This window comes from Antechinus flavipes, chromosome 4, assembly GCF_016432865.1.
Source record: "Antechinus flavipes isolate AdamAnt ecotype Samford, QLD, Australia chromosome 4, AdamAnt_v2, whole genome shotgun sequence".
In the NCBI taxonomy this organism is placed as follows: Eukaryota; Metazoa; Chordata; class Mammalia; order Dasyuromorphia; family Dasyuridae; genus Antechinus; species Antechinus flavipes.
The window spans coordinates 11,287,770-11,306,825 of NC_067401.1; positions in this window are offsets into that span (position 1 = coordinate 11,287,770).

Genomic DNA, 19,056 nt, shown 5'->3' on the forward strand with positions numbered 1-19,056 from the left:
ATACCTGTAAAATTGGCTAAGATGACAGGAAAAGATAATGATAAATGTGAGAGGGGATGTGGGAAAATGGGGACACTAATACATTGTTGGTCGAGTTGTGGACTGATGCAACCATTTGGAAGAGCAATTTGGAGTTATGCCCAAAGGCTACCAAACTGTGCATACTCTTTAACCCAGCAGTACCACTACTGAGTCCCAGCATCCCAAAGAAATCATAAAAGAGGACAAAGGCCCCACCTGTGCAAAAATGTTTGTAGCAACTCTTTTTGTGGTGGAAAAAAGAATTGGAAAATGAGTAGATGCCCCTCATTTGGAGAATGGGGGAATATGTTATGGTACATGAATGTAATGGAATATTATTGTTTTATAAGCAACGATCAGCAGGATGATTTCAGAAAAGCCTGGAGATACTTACAGGAACTGATGCTGAGTGAAGTGAGCAGAATCAAGAGAACATTGTACATAGTGACCACAAGATTCTGTGATGATCAACTGGGATGGACGTGGCTCTTTTCAACAATGAGGCGAATTAGGCCAATTCCAATAGACTTGGGATGGAGAAAACCAGCTGCATCCATGAATTTGGATCACATCATGGTATTTTGACCTATTTTATTTGCTTAATTCTTATTTTCTTTCTCATTTTTTTCTTTTTAATCTGATTTTTTCCTGTGCAGCATGATAAAGATGAAAATACGAATAGAAGAATTGCACATGTTTAACCTATACTGGATTGCTTCTCGTCTAGAGGAGGGGGTGGGAGGAAGGGAGAGAGAAAAAAATTGGAACACAAGGTTGTAAGAGTGAATGCTGAAAGCTAGCTTTGCATATATTTTGAAAATAAAAAAGTTATAAGGAAGGAAAGGAGAGAGGGAGGGAGGGAGAGAGGGAGAGAGAGACATACAAAGAGAGAGAGAAAGGAAGGGAGGGAGGGAGCAAGAGAGAAAGAGAGAAAGAAAGAAAGAAAGAAAAAGAAAAGTAAAGAAAACAAAAGAAAAGAACTGGGCTTATATAGCCTGGAGAAGAGATAAGATGGGGACCAAGAAGATTTTGGAGTTGGAGTGGGCTCCAGGATAGCCTTAGCTCCTGCATGGGCAACTAATTGTAGGGGGATGCTGTTGCCCACTTAGCCAGGTGTAGGAAGTTCGGGTTGTATTGAGCATTTCAAGATCTGGAGCCCAGAAGAAGCTTTTTAGTTTCAATCAATGTTTGAAGGATTAACTCCCATGGAAGGAGACAATTTTTTAAAATAAATATTAGGCAACCCCCTCAGACCAGAGAGTTTCTTGATGCTGTTTGGTTACTTTTAGGATAATAAAGTCCCTTCCTCAGAAAAGTGAGTCCAGGAATCTTGGTAATTCGTACTTATGGAATCTGCTCTCCCATGGCAGAGCTGTTTTCAAGTATCTGAAGGGCTGCCACATGGAAAATCTGCCTCACTTCAGAAGATGGAACCAGAAGCCATGCTAGGATTCAGAAGAGTCCACCTTGGCCTTAATGCCCAGCAAAGAGAGCTATCCCAAAGTGCACAGGGATTCTATGGGAGGCAATGGATTCAGGTAAAGGCTGGTCAGGCCATAGCTGAACATGTTAAAGAAGGGATTCCCATCCAGATTTGACTTAGTCTAGCCGGGCCCTGCCATTCTTTCTCGCTCTGAGATTTTAGGATTCAGAGATTTCAGCCCTTCCCCACAACTGCTAGGAAGACATGGCAAACAATCACCAAATGGAAAGTGCAACAGGCTCCGCCATTTTTATATCCCTTCAGCAATCCAATAATAGCATTAATACTGATGATAGTTGATGTGAATGGCATTTTGAGGCTTGCAATGAATTCTACCAACTGTTCCATTTGATCTGTGAGGTACTGATCATTTTTACTGTCCAAAAATACTCCCAGGCAGCTCAGCCTTTTAAATCATCCCTTCTATACAGCTTTAGGATTTCATAGCAGAGGCACCAAAAGATCAATACTTCATCCACGCATAGGATTTTGAACCAAATGACTTTGTCTCATCCATCTCTCTCATTTTTACAGTTGAGAAAGTTGAGGTTCAGAATAGGGAAGAGCTTTGAAAGGAGCAGAACTAGATTTTTGAATGCAGGTCTTTTATCTTCCACTTTCTCCTTCATCTTCTCTAACCTGCTTCTCTGTTCATCCATCACTGATTTTCTCTCTCACATTCAGTCCTTCCCTATCTCATGGCTTCTTTCCTACTGCCTTGAATACGCCCTTGCTCTTAATCTAGCTCCCTTTCTGTCTCCCCTTTCTCAACCAGAATTCTAGAAAAATTTTCCATGCTCAAAATTTCACATATCCAAGGTGGAATTGGGATCCTGGTTTCCCGCCTCGAAATATAGCTTCTGAAAGGCCTAAATAGGAGGTGGTATGGCAAGTGTGCTATAGTTAGAGGTTGAGGGCCTGGGGTTGTACCAACCTCCCTGGGCCTCAGTTTGCCATTCTGTAGAATTGGGAGTTAAGTAGACTAGATGATAGCCAAAGTCTCTCAAACTCCAGCTATTCTGATCCCAAATATCCACAGAGTCCCCTTCTTCTCCAGAAACAAAGGCTTTGAATGAAGCAGTCCACGCCCCTGCCCCCATCCCCCAGACTGTCCTCTCCCAGGTATTAACATTTGCAAGAACAAAAGGAACTTTGTCCTCGCCCAGCCACAGTTTCCACCTTTCAGTTATTTAAAAAAAACAACAGTTTGCAGTCGTCCAACTTTGAAGTCATTGTTCCCAGGCTCCCAGTTGCCAGCTCTCTGGGGCTGAGTATTGCCGGGGGGCTCTCCTGCTGGCGTTCCTGGCTTGGGCTTGGCTCCTGCACCAGCCTGGGGTCACCTGAAGCCCCCTCTCTGGTTCCTGTAAATGCCCCACTGTGTGCCAAGTCTCCGCCATCTGCTTGCTCCTGCCTGCTCCTGCTCTTGCTCCCTGGGGAGCTTGCTTATCTCCCTCAGCCCGGGGTTAACGGGCCAGCAGTGAGTCTCTACGGCCAGCAGAGGGCAGCAGCGTCCCTCTGATTGGGTTGACTAACTCTCCACAATTCTGGAGAACATACACAGCTCTGGAGGCGGAAGGGACTGTGGAAACCATTTAATCAAATTTCCTCGTAGTACAGAGAAGGAAACTGAGTCCTGGGGAAAGGGTTAAGTAACCGGACAGAGGTCACTCAGGCTGTAAACACTGAAAGTAGCATTTGAATCCACATCCGAGTCCGTTGGAAAGGACCTCATCTCATGGATGAGGAGACTGAGGGCAGAAATGGGGCGTGAATTACTAATGATCTGACTGACCCAGCTGATGGGCCGGAGGGAGTCGTAGAGACCATCTAACCCAATCCCCTCACTTTACTTGCCCACGATGATACATCCACAGAATTTGGACTCATGCGTCCTCCGCCTCTCATTGCCCCTTCTCAGCGCTTACTCTTCGCACGTCTCCATCTCGATGGGGCGCCGTCCTAGGGGGCCCTAATTGGGTGTGGCCATAGCTCCTGGATACGGATCCAGCCGGTCTGTGCCTTCCGCCCCAAGCTCTGCTTTCCTGAGCACAGAGAGGCTCATTCTTGCCTCAACTGTAAGTGCCTTGAGGGCAAGCCGCGTCTCGCTTTTGTCATTGTATGCTTGGCGCTCAGCATAGAACCTCCCGCACCGTTATAAAGGCTTGTTGAGTGATTTCTAGATCACCGTGTTGGCCAGAAAGTAAAAAATGGTTTCAGCCACATCGGTTCCAATGACTATTTTCCTTCTAAGATGTCGGGGAGTTGCAATCAGCTTTGGTGAAGGGGGAAATTACAGCTCCTAGAGGTTCTAAAAAATGCCTTTGTGTTCCAGTGCTGGAAGCCAAGGAGCATCAGCTGGGAACAGGAGGCAGCAACCGCTGCCAATTGCCCTAATAAGGGCACCAGCCTCCCTCTCACGGAAGACTTCCCATCAGCCTATTGTATTGCTGCTGTTGAGTGGGAAGCCCAGAGCTCCTAAACCCCACTGATACATCAATCAACCAACAAGCATTTATTAAACACCCACTTGCTCTGTGCTAGGTTCTGGGCACATCCAAACCCCAAAGCTAATTCACTTCACTCGGCCTTCTAGTCTACTTTGTAATATGGAGTGGGAGTAGACAAGACCTCCAAGAGCGAACCGCCCCCCCCCTCCAGCTCCAGTTCTATGGTCCTAGGCATCCTAGTCCTAATTCTTAGCTTGTGACCATTGACAAGTCACATGGGACTTTCTGAGCCTCAGTTTACTTGTTTATAAAATGGAGACCAGAATACTTAGGGTCTACCATGTTTAAGGAGCTTACACTCCTTTGGGGGAGAGAGTCTGTCCATGTTTAAGTATATTCAAAATGCATACAAGGAATTGGTGGGAGACCATAGAGTTGGGCGCATCTGTTTCCTAAATTTTCTCATCTGTAAAATGATCTGAAGAAGGCAATGGCTAACCATTCCAGTATCTTTGGCAAGAGAACCCCCAAAAAGGTCATGAAGGATCAGAGAAGCAAACGGGGTTAAGTGACTTGTTCAAGGTCACACAGCAAAGTGTCAGACCAGATTTAAACTCAGATCCTCCTGATTCTAGCCCTGGTGTTCTGTCCACTGTGCTAGCTGCCCTAGAAAGTGACTTGAGAAAGTGTTAAACTTGCTAGATAATGTCTATACATTCCCTCCCCCCATACACACACCATACTGGTTGCTAAACATTTCCCAGCATGCCTCTGGATTGCTCTACAAACATTGCTTGAGTAGTAGAAGCCTCAGAAGGAAGTCTTTACCTGCCTGGAGGCTAATAATTAAAATAACTGGCGTTTTTATCATATAGAACTCCAAGGTCTATAGAGTGTTTTGCATTCATTATCTTAGCTAGGCTTCCCAGTGCTCCCGACCCCCCACATAACCGTTTAGATGTACTTTGCCCTGCTCTGGTCTCCTGACCTGGGTGGGTTCACCCTTCCTTAAGCAAATGGGTAGTATCTGTTCCTGCTAACTTGCCATATTGGTCCCAGACAGTGTAGACACCCACTCAGCTTAGCTCTGTGATAGCTCGGGATTCAAGAGATCACAAGTGGGGATGACAAGTGGGAGAAGAGTGGAACAGAAGAAAACTGGAAAGGAAAAATGGAGTAGGGTGGTGAAAAGCTGGAAATGGGGGAGGGTTAGATTTGATCTTGGAGGTAATAGGGACGCACTGCAGCTTGTTGAGGAGGGAGGTGACCTGCTCTGATGGGTGCTTTAGGACAATCTCTTTGGTAGTTTGGTGGTTTGGTAGAAGGATAGATTGAAGCAGGGAGAGCAGAAGACTGTTGCAATGGTGAGGAGTGTCGAGGCTTTGAACTTGAGGGTTGTTTGAATGGAGAGAAAGAGACAATCAGAGATGCTGTGAGGAGAGAAATGACACGATTCGGCGTGGATTGGATGTGTGGAGTGAGAGAGGCTGGAGGTGATAGAGGTGGCAAACATGCTGACTGGGAGGGTGGTGATGCCCTTGGAGGAACAGACACACTGAGAAGGATGGGTTGGGAAAGGGGATAATGCTCTGTTTGGGGCATGGTCCATTTGGGATACTACAGGCTGGTCAGGACAGCCTCCTTTTGTCCCCAAGCTGTGCTCCCCTGAGTTTCTCCAGCCTGTCCCAGAAGCCACTTCATTGTGGAAGGTCGCTTCAGCCCGGGCACTCAGAGGTCATCAGTAACCTCTGCCTCTGGGCTCCTCCCTTGGACTGGAGGGTGGAAGGCTCTTTCCAGAACCCATTTAAGGAGGACTCCCAGGTCAATCATCTCCATTTTCATCCCTTTGCTGAATTTTCCTTCCATGTGTAAGCTCTGTCAGGAAGGGACAAGGGTTTTTTGCCTTGTATTTGTATTTCCAGCACTTGGGACAATGCCTGGCATCTCATAAGTGCTTAATAAATGCTGGCTGGGTGACTGTTGTCATTCTTCATCCTCAAAGATGACCAATGACATCACAAGGGGGACGTCTCAACTTTGGAGTAAGTTGGATTAAAGCGAGACAGAGCGTCATGAAGTCATCAGGCTCCCTCTCCCCTAGTCGTTGGAGTCCAGTAGCAGGACAAAAAGCCAAGAGGCTGCCCATGGACCCCGCCCCTCATCCATGAAGCAGCTGGTGAAAGGGACCCTCAATCTGGGAACCATCTGTATCAGACCCGTGAACTTGTGGGTGATGAGATTATTGAGTAAGAAAGTGTGGAGGAAAAAGAGGAGGCCGGGGTGTGGAGAGGACCAGGGTGTGGAGAGGGCTGGGACCCTCGTTTTGGTGGGCAGTCATATTAGACACACATTAGATCACAGCCATACAACCACGTAGCTTGAAAGAGAGACCACCAGAAGGAGGCTGCTTTTTGTGGAAGACTGAGGGCTCTTCCCTTTCTCCACCTTCCCCCACTCCCCTTCTTCCTTCTTCTTTTCCCCTCCCCATTTTTGATGGGTGGTCAAAAGTTGCTGCTTCCAGGTAGGGTGGAAGACCAGCTAGAGATGGAGTGGAGAGGATGGGGGTCAGCTGAAGTTCCAGGGAGAAGATGGAGATGGTTTCTGACCTTGATTCCTCTTGGGAATTTGCCTGAGTCAGGGGAATGAAGGAGTCGTATTTCCATCACTTTCTGACTTGGAGTTTGAGGAAGAATACAAGATGGCTCTTCCAGACAATGGCTCCCAAGGATGTTAGCTGTGTCTGGGTATCACCAGTAAGGATTAGCTCAGTAAGGCAATGGAATCCTCTCCAGAACAAACCTTAGAGATCGTCTGGCCCAGCCCTCTCATTTGCCCATTTTATAGATGAGGGAACTAAGGTACGGAGATGGGAAATGACTTTCCCAGCATCATACTGTCGCGTAGCCAAGGACAGATCGGAACCTTGATAGACGCAGCGACGGCTGAACTCTCCAGAAGAGACCTGGCCTTCTTCCCAGCTCAATCAATGATAAAAAAGACTCTGCCCTAAGCCTAGTTTCTGCCCCATATCAATGAGTCTCAGGCCAGTAACCTCATGACCTGAGATCTCCCACAGCCTCTTTCCTAAAGTGTCCAAGCAGAGTGCTTAGCAAAGTCATCAGATAGAAGCAGGTGGGAAAGGTCTGCTCACGATCTGGATGGCCACCAATACTCCCTCTTTTTTTTTTTTTTTTTACTGGAAACTGGATTTCCTGGGGTGCAGCAGCCCCAGCTCAAACAAGTCTCAGAACCAACCACTCAATTTTCAGGGGGAGCATGAATGCCTTGGGGATCAGCAATGGCTACAACAAACTTGTGTTTTTGTTTTGTGATTGTCTAGACGTAAGAAAGTTTTGTAGAAAATGTTAATAATGCATATTAAACTTCAAAGCGTGTCCACATTTTTTTAAAACCACTATTGAGCATTTACCAGCATACCTCTGGGCTCAGGGAGCTCAGTGAAGGGGAAAAAAGTGTTCCATCAATACAGATGATCAGCTTTTTTGCAACTTATATTCTCAGGGAAATTACCTAGAGTGCTCCGAGGTGCAGGAGATCTCCACAATGTGCCAAAAAGAAAGTTCCAAGGGAGACATAGATAAACAAGCCAGTTTTGTAATTACCACACTTAATTTGTTACATAATTTCTAGGAAACTCTATAAGACACAAGAGAGAGGTGTATTTTCAAATGCAGCCCTAATTTCGGTTCTTTTTAAATATGGAAATGATATCCTTAATTCATTTTTGTAAAGTCTGCAATACGAAAAAAAAAAAAAAAGAAAAGAAAAGAAATGTTTAACAGAACGTGTCCAAGTCAGGACTTTAACCCCGGTTTTCTTAACTGAGCCCAGCTCTCCATCTGTAACGCTTTTCTAGAACCCCTATCATGCAATATTTTCTAAATATATCAGAATTGGCTTGTGCCCCCGTTCCTCATTAAGATTCTCAGCCCCTTTCCAAGTTTGCATGACCCAAAGTCATACACTTGCATGTTATAGATTAAAGTACATTTGCTGAACAGAAGAGGAATGTGAAAATACACACTCTTAAAATCCCTAGCTACTTCTTCACTCCAGGAAAGGTCTGAAATGCTCCACTTTCCCCGGCTCTGTCTTCGGCCTGGAATTCCCAGTATGCACGAATGACTTTTTAAGAAAGTCTATTCCTTGTTTCTACTTTCAGAATAGAAGGAGGGAAGAGGAGGAAGGATCTGGCCCACATCCACTCAGGCTCCCATAGAGACAGCAGCTGTTTCTTAGGCAATCGTTAGATGAAGTTCCTTTTGCTCCCAATGGTCACCAGAAGGACTCCATGAACCCAAGCAGCAATGTCTCTGCCCCCGCTGTATCACAAGGCGGCTTGCTGTTTGTCCTCATTTCAACCTGCTCTGGTGGACTTCGGTTTTTAAAGAGTGATGTCTTTGGGTTTTACAATACCTCCCTCCCCCCCCCCCGCCGCCCCTCACCCCCCAACTAAGTTGTACTCTCCCCTCCCCCCCTCCCAGAGGGCCATCCTTTATGATAAAGAATCAAAGAGGAAAATAAAAATTTAGCAAAAACTAACCATCACATTGAAAAAGATCATATGCAATATTCCATACCCACAATCCCCCACCTCTATAAAGAAGGAAAGGGAACCATATATCTTCTCATCTCTTCTTTGGGCCCATATTTGTTAGTAGAATTAAGTGTTGGTGAATTTTTATTGAAAAAAATAAGTGTTTATTTCTGTTATTGTTTGCTTGATTTTTGTTTTTCTTCCCAAATTATTTTTACCTTCTTTCTAAATCTGATTTTTTTTTGTGCAGCAAGACAACTATATAAATGTGTGTGTGTGTGTGTATTGTATTTAATATATACTTTAATATATTTAACATGTGTGGGACTACCTGCTATCTAGGGGAGGGAGTAGAGGGAAGGAGGGGAAAAATTGGAACAGAAGTTTTTGCAAGGGTCAGTGTTGAAAAATTATCCATGCATATGTTCTGTCAATAAAAAGCTATAATAAAAAGGGGGGAGAAAAATAAGTGTTATTGATAATTTGTACCTAACATTGCCTGGTATATAGTAGGCGTTCAATAAATGTTTAACAATTGATTTATTTCTATATTGCCTAAATTTCCTCTGTATTTTTTCTTTTTCCCTTTTCTCTTCCCACCTCCATACTGACTGGCTGACTTGGTCATCTCATCAGCTTCCATCGTTTCAATGAGTATCTTTATGAAAAAGATTCCTAGACCTACACATCCAGCCCCAATGTCTCTCTTGAGCTTGTCTCCGCATAATACATCTTAAATTGGATGTACCGAAGGTAACTCAAACCTCCCCATCCCAAACAGGATTCATTATTTTCTCTCTTTCTCTGCCTCCCAAATGCTCCCTTTCTCCCATCTTTATTATTATTGTCATGGTCTCCCTCCTCTGTTATTGACACTCTGAACCCTTGGGCTCATCTTTGACTTATCACTGGCACTCATCCCACATTCCAATATATTTGTTTTGTTATTTCTCCTTCCACATTCTTGTGCATATAGCCCTTCTCTCCATTTATCATCTACCACCCTAATTCAAGAGCCATCATCTCATGCCTGGATTATTGCAATAGCCTCCTATTTTCATTGTCTCGGCCCTCTCCTTCCTCCAATCCAAAGTTTGGCTCTGACCACGTTGCCCCTCTGCCAATAACCTCCTTTATCTCTGTATCTCGGCTTTCTTGACCTCCTTAAATCCTCAGCTCAAATGTCACCTTCCGCAGGAGATGTTTCCCAACTGGCCCCACTCTTAGCCTCTTCCCTCTGTATCTTGCATGTACAAAGTTTGGAATATTCTCTCCCATTAGACCATAAATTCTTCAAGAGTCAGGATCGTATTCTTGTCATTCTGTTTACCCCCAGAATTTAGCACTAGCACACAGTAGGCATTTCATAAGTCTATGTTGATGACAATCAGTATATGTTAATATGATGATGATGAATTTCTGACGAGTTCCTTTATGTTAACAGTTCAGGGGACTGATTCTTGAATCTCAGTATTTTCTGACCTTCTATGTCACTCAACAGGTCTAGAAACTTTAGGGTAGGGAATCAAAATGGTTACACATAGAACAAGTCTTTATTCATGAAATCAAAGATCTTTCTTCCCTGGATGGTTTTGTTCCTTGGGGAGCCATCTACATGAGTTGGAATGGGGCCGGGATGGGGGCATCCTCCAGGATATCCCAATAAGATACTCAGATTCTGATCCAAGGTGCCTTGAGGGTAATGACTGCCCAGTAAAAGATGGTTGCCCTCTTAAAGGAGAAAAAGTGTGGAAATCTCGAGAACTGACAAGTGAGTAATATACCGGGGAGAAAATGGGGTTTCTGAATAGCCCAACAGAGACAATTGACGGGGAGCTCCTGGAGATCAGCATCACTACTCCTGTGATTACCCACACCACCCTGACTGGGGGCTGAACTCTGGAGAAGCCACTTAGAATAGATGCTGAAAGATTGTAGCTGTCTCTGTTGGCTGAAAAGGATACTGATGCTATTTCCCTTCTCCCCTTCCCCCCACCTCTTTTCTCCCTCCCCAGGGAGAGTGAGTTTCCATTCCTTAGTTTGTTTCTATTTCTTTCAAGTTTATATTTTCCACTGTTGTTCACCTAGTCTCTACTTGTCAGCATTAAGATAACTGTGGTTAACCCAGAGCATTAGTGGTCTGTATGTATTTCATTTATTCAAGGAGTGATGAGTAGTCACAGAGTGCAAAGGAAATACTTCTCTGGCATTTCTGAAACTGGAGGCTTAAAACGAACCAATGAGATCTTATTGATAAGTATTCTCCCAAAGCAGGGAAAATATTAAGCCGTGTAGATCCAGGTTGACTTGGATTTCCCTTGGGCACAATTGAGCAACGTTAGAGAATGTTACAAGGGCTTTGGTAAAGAGAATTCTTTCTCTGAAACAGGAGGAGTTGATTTTAAGCCATTCTTATCCTTTCATTTTTCACCACAGCAGATTCGACCTCCTTTCCTTCAGAGTAAAGGAAAAAGTCACACGTGGAGGGGCTGATGGGGGAAGTTGAGAAAGAGTGATTCCACACCCAAAAAAGAAGGGCGGGAGCCAAAGAAAGGGAGTAAATAGTTTTCCCGATAAACCAAACAATTGCAGTCTCCAAATGCTGCTAGACTTTGTGGAAGCAAAATTTTCATAGATGATAATAAACAAAACGAGATATTCTATTGTTGACATTTTTTTTTTCATTTTAATTGTGTGATAAAGCTCTAACTGCTGTAAAAGATCATTTGTGACAATTTGGTTGTTTCATTCTAACCCTAGATCAGGAGTAGTGCTGAGTATGGCCAAAGGGCCCGGTCTGGCTGATGGACTACTTTTGTACAGTTGAGGAGTTAAAAATGGTTTTCACTTTCAAAAGAGAACTATTTCAAAATGTAAAAGTCATTTTTAGCTCCCTTAGCAGCTGAAGTCTACTGTCCCCTGCCCTAGGTCCTTGAAATCTATGCTAGTAAAATAGGAACTCCAGCAGGTTCTACCATGTTTGAAAGGATCATATCTTAAAAGTTTTCTAGTTATCCTTCAACTTTAACAGGTATGATTCCTGCATTGTTGACTTTTATGGAGTTAGGAGAAGCATGAGCTATTTTAGTCCATCCTGACACTTTTATTCCGTGTATTTCTTTTGGCAATAGGGATAGCCCGTGCAAATGTATAGATGTGGGAAATAGAACACCAATCACAAAATTTAAGACTTGGAAGGAAGCCCCAATGGTCATCTGGTATAAAACATACTGGAAAAAGAATCCCTGTTATAACATACGTAGCCAATAAGTCATCACTCGGTCTCTGCTTGAAAATCTCCAATGAGGGAGAACCCACTCCTTCCCAAAGCATCCCATTTCTCTTTTGAATTACTTTCCTTATAAAAAAAGTTAACACCAAGTCTAAATCTGCCATTTTTTTTCTCATTGCTCCCCCTCATTCTGACATCTGGGTCCAAGCAAGACAAATCAAGTCGTTTTCCCTTGTGACAACCCACAAATTCTGGAGGAAAATCTAGGTCCCTCCTAAGTCTTCCCTTCCAACATGTGAAATATCCCCTGTTCCTTCAATCAGTCTTTGTATGCAAGGACTCAAAGCTATTCATCAGGATAATTTTCTGGATATGCTTTTCTGCTGCCTTCTGCCTGTCTTCCAGTACCACAATTCTCTTTCAAAACCATTGTTTTGTTTATATTCTCCGGGGACATTTCTAAACTATCGAATCTCAGCGTCACATCCTGAAATTCCTTACTCACATTCACTACTTTCCTTATTTCAGCTCGTCTTCTTACTTATTTAATTTCTTCCTTCAATTTTTTCAGTTTAGTTATCTCTTATCACGGTGCAAAGAAAATCTAGTTTTATTTCTGTTGTGACTCTTCTTGTGGCTTCAGCTCATTTTTCTTCAAGCATTTTGGGTTTTATCGCTTTTAATCTATTTTTCCCCATTACGACAGAATTCTCTGATTCCTAGGTTTTTAAGAGTTCAGTGAAATTTTCTTTTGAGGATGTCGATCAATTTTTATTTTTTCTCCATTTTTATTGAATTTCTTGAAGGGGGTATTGAGAATTGCTTCTTACGTCAACTGATGCAGAGTGAAGGGAACAGAACCAAGTGGATAAGTTACACACATTCAGCATATATTGTAATGCAAAATACCTTGGAAAGACTTAGGAATTCTGAGCAAAACAATGACCAACCATGAATCCAAGGGATCAATGATAAAACAGGACACTCACATATTGCCAGAGAGGTGACAGACTCAGACTCGAGGAAATGTGCATTTTCAGGCCTGGCCATTGGGAGAATTTGTTTAGATTATTATGCATATTTGTCACGAGGGTCCAGTTTTTCTTTTTTAATTGGGAGGTAGGAAGGAGAGAAAATAAATTATTTGTTAGGAAAGCAGGCAGTGTAGAGGACTGAGGATTGATTGGGATTTGACTCAGAAGAGCTGCCTCAGACCCTTACTAGCAGTGTAATCTAGTTGCAAGTCACTTAACTTTTGTCTGCCTTAATTTTCTCAACTGTAAAATAGGGATAATAATAGCATTTACCTCCCATGATTGTTGTGAGGCTCAAATGAGATATTCATGAAGTTCTTAATCAACCAATCAATAAATGTGTTTTCCTCCTTTTTTATGTTAATGTTCCTTATGGAAGAGTGTAATCCACATACTAAGGCAGGTCCCACTCAAAAATTTAGGGAAGAATTAGAAAATCCCATAAAATGTCCATCAAAGAGAACCATTAATAATTTTGCAACTAAGCAATAGAAAGAGCACTCATCAGCTCTGGGGGCAGAGGACGACTGGAGCCCCAAAAGAACATTTTCAAAGATTCATAAGGGAATCAGCATCGGAAATTCCCATTGGATGAGAATGATGAAAAGAACTTTAAGGGCTAAAGTTCTGGCTGGGCAGTAGAAATGGAGGGTGACAATAATGGAGGACAACCAGCCAGTTGTTCTTCAAGGAAGTGGATTTGCCAGATGTGGATCGGGGGCAGCAGCCAGGCTTAAACCAGGAAGTATAAAAGCAATTTCTTAAATGAAAAAAAGATTTATTTAACAAAATTTCACACCACCTCTGCCTCCCAATATGTTCCCTCTACCTCTCGTTCAGAGACAACAAAGAGAGAAAAGCAATTTAGCGAAACAAAGCAGCCCACCAACCAAACCTGTTTATAGAAAATGCAGCTGCTTGTATGTACCCAGTTATGGACATGTTCTATCTCCCTCCCCTCCCCCCACTTCCCTTTTCCTCTCTTCCCGCCCTCCACTCCCTCCTGCCCCCACCTTAGAACGTGTGTTCTTTAAGAGAAGGAACTGGTTTTGCTTTTGCTTTCTTTGGGCAATTCTTAGCACAGTCCCTGGCACGTGGGAGACACTTATTGGTTGATTAATTGCATTTTGGGGGAATAATCAATACAATGATTTTTTCTATCTTTGTCCTCAAGTTCTACCAGCTACCGAATAACGCCAAAGAAGGTGACACTCCGGGACATATCTCCCTTTCTCCTGACACAAGGGTTCACGATGAGCCGAGGGACTGAAGAGAATGAATGAGCTTCCCTTAGAGGGAGTCCGGATGACTTGGGCATTGGCCAATGACTATGCAGGGTGGGCCACAGTCTCTCCTTCTTTCCCCCCAAGACTCTCATTCATGGCCATCTGTAAATTTTCCACGGAGAATCCAGACAAATCTTTCTTTTCTTACGCCCAGGGTCTGCTGTGGCTCACAGAAAGTCCATTCCTTCCCTCTTCCCTCCCTCTAGGACTGGCTCACCTCCTTTTCCAATAATTCATGCCCTTGGTGATAGCTTGAACACCGTTTTCACGTGCAAGTCATTTGGGGTAATGTGCTACAACCTACTACACCCAGCAGGCATCTTTCCATTACTCACTGGGTCACTTGCATTCTAAGTCTTCTGGGAGCTGTAAATTCCTGCATTCTGACTTCCACCATTCACCACCACCTCAGGAGGGGAAGCGGGTGTAAAAGAAAAGGGTCTTTACATCAGAACCTCTGGTCATCGAAAAACACCCCCCCCCCACACACACACATAAACATTTGAGCGATACTTTCCCAAATGGGATGTTCCAGTTGAAAACATCGATTTGGAGTTGGTGGATATGGATTCATATTCTGCTACTTAATACCAGTATGGTGCTGGGCAAACAACTTTACCCCCAAATGCAGGGTTAGATGGCCTCTGAGAACCTTTTCTAAATCTATGATCCTGTATGTCCTTTGCTCTTCAGTGAGTTATTTAACCCTGATGCATTCAAGCTTTCCTCATCTGTAAAGGGCAAGTGAACAAGACAGCTAAGAAACCTGTTCTTATAATTCTAAATATGTCAGCAGACACAGACAATTCCCTCGGGATGAAGTCTTTTTCCTTTCTTTTTCTTTTTCTTTTTCTTTTTTTTTTTTGTGAATAGCAACAGTTGATAAAATGTTGTTGATAAAATTAACAAAATCTTGTGATCCAAAAAAGGAACGGTTTTGCAGATTTCCTGAATGTCAGCCAGATGAAAGGTATGTTGGGAGATATAAATGAAGGTAGAGAGAGTATATATCACAGGGAAGAGGTGTATGTGTGTGTGTGTAGGGGGAGGCGCATTACACACATGCCCCTTGCCCAGACAGATTATTATAAAATGAGAAAATCCCACAAGTTGCCTATCAAACAAACCTGCAACAAAGAAGTGGTGCGCGCCTTGCGGTGGTGAGAGCCCTTGTTTAGGAGTGATTCAGAGCTGGCCGCTGAAGCTTGCCAAAGTACATTTCAATAACTGAAGTCCCAGAATCGTGTTCAGAAGTGAGAGCCCTCTCCCCTCTCCCAACCCCCCCCCCCCCCAACTTAGGCACAGGGTTTGGGGAATTCACCTGGAATTTACAACAATTCTCCTCCCTTCTCTGCTGCTCTGAGACCCTGCCTTTGGGGCTGCTCTGGGAACAGAGAACAGCCCGGTGACTCGAAGCTCTTTGAGGGCAGGAACTGGTCGTCTCTTGGCTAGTTTGTTAGCTCTCCTATGCTCATCACCAGTTAGACATGCAAGGAACAAGCACCATCTGCATTCTATTAAAGTTGCTTAATCATTTGTGGAGTTGAACTGAGCTGAATTTCATTGGATGCTCCCAATGTCACCTTAGGAATTATTACTCCTTATTTATTATTATATAATAATACATATATATGTATAATAATTATTATTACTATTATTTTATTATTGAGAAAATGGAGGCTCAGAGAGGGAAGTGAATCACTTAGAGTCACACCACTAGGAAATAGCAGAGGCCGAATTTGCAGTCCAGGTCTCTCCTGCCCCAAGGTCAGGGCTGTGGTCACTCTGCCATGTCACACAGGCTGTGAGTCTTGCCTGCGACTGTCACCTGCGCCTGGAAGGAGCTTCGGCAAGCACAAGGGTCAATGGCAGAGGATGGCCATGTCCAGGTCTGAGGAGCCGCCCTGTTTTCCAGAGCTGTGCCCCGGGCTTAGCGTAACAACAATCCTTTGCTCCCATCCTCTGGGGGAGCTCACCCTCTGGCAAGATCACATGGTTACAGTATTGCTTTGACCAGCTCGCTGGGCTCTGAACCGTAAGCACCGGACGGTAGCCCTGATCCGGTCACCAAGTCCCGGGTTACCCCTCACTGTCGGGGCTCCGGATCGCCGGGTATAGCCACAGGTCCAAGTGTGGAGATCGCTGAACCCCTCCTCCACCGCACACACACCGGAGGCGGGACGGGCACATGTTCCCAGCTTGCAAGCTGTTCCTTCGCTTCAAAAATGAAACTCCTGTTTGATTCCCAACTGCCCCGTCTCCGGCCCGCTCTGCTTGGCTCTAACCACACACAGGTTAAAGGCCGCTGGGCCCGACTGACGACCGTCACATCTGGGCTTGGGGAATGGACTGGAGGGTTCAAAGGCATCAAAGCAGAGAGATTCTGCTGAGAGAGCTTCTGAAAGCCATGATGGGGCCTTTCTAGAATGACATCAGAGGCAACAGGAGCAGTTTTTTCCTTTCTGTGTTAAGTTTCCTAAAATACAGTCGTGGATCGGTTGCATAAAAATCACCCACAAATCCCCTTTAAAGACAAATTTAGGCGGGGGCAGGAGACACAAAGGCGCTGCCCCTGGGACACGGTGAGGGTGACCCACCCAGGTTAGGGGGCTGTTAGAGGAGCTTTCCTGACATAGGCCGTGCATTGGGAGAAAAATTACCCACTCTATGGAAGCTTTTGCTTTAACCAATTATTTCAGATGAAATCTTCTCAAACACCGGCATCTCTATGAACAGCCGCCAACCTGTGATGGAAGAGGGATGGTAGGCCTTCCTAACCCACCCCAGCCCACCTTCAGTCTGATCCAATCCTGCCCTCCCCCTACCTTTATGTATCCTTCAGACCCCCTCGCTGTCCCCGGAATGAGGCGCTCCATCTCTCATCTCTGGGCATTTTCTCTGCTTCTGGGGAGGGGTTGGGGGGAGACAGAAAGAAATGACTGTAGCCAGAGGATCCGAAATGGCCTCCTGACTGTTCTGGCTTCCTTCAAGTCCCAAGTAAATGTCCATTTTCCATAGGAAGTCTTTCCTAATGTCTCTTTTAATGTCTTCTCTCTACTAATTGTTTTCCATTTTATATATTAATGTGTATATTAATAATAATACAATAGCTCTATTCATTGTTTTCTATTTTATACATTAATATGTATAATAATATTATAATATTTCTATTAGTTGTTTTCTATTTTATACATTAATATTTATATTAATAGTAACAATACAATATCTCTATTAATTGTTTTCTATTTTATACATTAATATGTATATTAAAAATAATACAATATCTCTATTAGTTTTTTCATAAATTAATATGTATGTTAATAATAATAATATAATATGTGGATATATATTCCTATATGTACACATTTGTTTGCATGTTGTCTCCACTGTTAGAATATATCCTGTTTCGATAATTGTGGAAATATGTATAGAAGAATTGCATGTGTTTAATATATATTGGGGAGGGGCTGGAGAAGGGGGGAGGAAATTTTAGAACACAAGTTTTTGCAAGGGTCAACGTTGAAAAATTGCTCATGCCTATATTTTGAAAATAAAAAGCTTCAATTAATAATAAAAAAGAATATATGCTACTTGAGACCAGGGACTGTCTTTTGCCTTTCTTTGTATCATTTATGCACATATTACTGGCACATATTAGAAGTTTAACACTTATTGTATTAAGTATTAAGCCTGATGACAGGGAGGTTCCTCACATCTCATAGGTCTAGTGACAAATAATCTAGAGAATGATCTCAGATTTTTTTTTCTGTGCTATTGAAAAAGCATAAACTCTGTCAGTGCCCTGTAAATTTCACAACCCTTGGACAAAGCCCCATAGCCATACCCTGGTTACAACTCTGTTCTAGTTTGAGATGAATAGCTCCTTTAAGAGGTACAGTTATCTTCATTCTTTCACCGACAAGACAGCGCTCAAGCCTTTCCCATCAGATGCTTGTCCAGCCTCTATTTGGGAATTTCTAGGAAGGATCTAGCTGGTACATTTCCCTTTTCCATTTCTCTGGAAACAAGACCATGTTGTGATGAATTTGGCAAACCAGGAGATTGTCCCCCCACTGAGCTTGTAGTCTCCGAGGGCAGGAAGAGGCAGGTCCCCGTCTCAAGGAAGAAACACTTCTGATTGTTTCAGGTTTTCTCCCTCCTCCTTCTAAAATAAGGGACTCCAATAAGTAGAAATATGGAGAGCCCCCACCCGCTCACTCACACACACCTGCCAGCCTATCAATCAATGCAGAACAATGGGCCACTTGTGACAGATTCTACTCCTGCCTCCAAAGGAGAACTCACACATCAAAGGGTGCCCCAAAGCCCCAAACCTACAAAGGAAGAACATCAAAGGCAAAAAAAGCAGTTGACTTGGTGACGGTGAGCCTGGGTCCCATTAATTGTTTTGTTTCCTTGAAGGAGGCAAATCTTTAGCTGAGTGTCTTCACTTGGGTCGTGCTCCCCCACCCCCCCAAAAAAATTAGGTGTTTAATTCTATGAGGTAAGAAATATGGCGAGACAGCATTCTGAAAAAGATCTGGAGGTTTCAGTGGACCACTATGTGTGGACAGTGTAGGTAGCCGAGCAGATCTCGGGCGTGTTAAGAGAGGCAGGGCCTGGGCAGGTCATGTCTTCAGTATTTTGTAGGGAGGACCATCGGTGAGCTGGGGACAGTCTGCAGGAGGGTCAGGGAGAGTCAAGGAGGCCACCTTGTGCTCCTACCCCTTGAGAATCATTGGAAGCAGCTTAAGCCGTTTAGGCTGGACAAGATGCCCCAGAAGGGCCGGGAGCTGTCGTAGAAGGGCCTTCACGTTTTTACTTTGTGTATTTTTATGTGTGTCCATCTTTCCCCTGATACAAGATAAGCTCTTTGAAGGTAGATTATCCTCGTCTTCGTCTTCCTGGGATCTAGCAGAGTCCCTGGCAACAGTTGGGGCTTAATAAATGCTTGTGGCTTGATTTGTTTCGTATTCTTATATGGGCAAAAGAAAA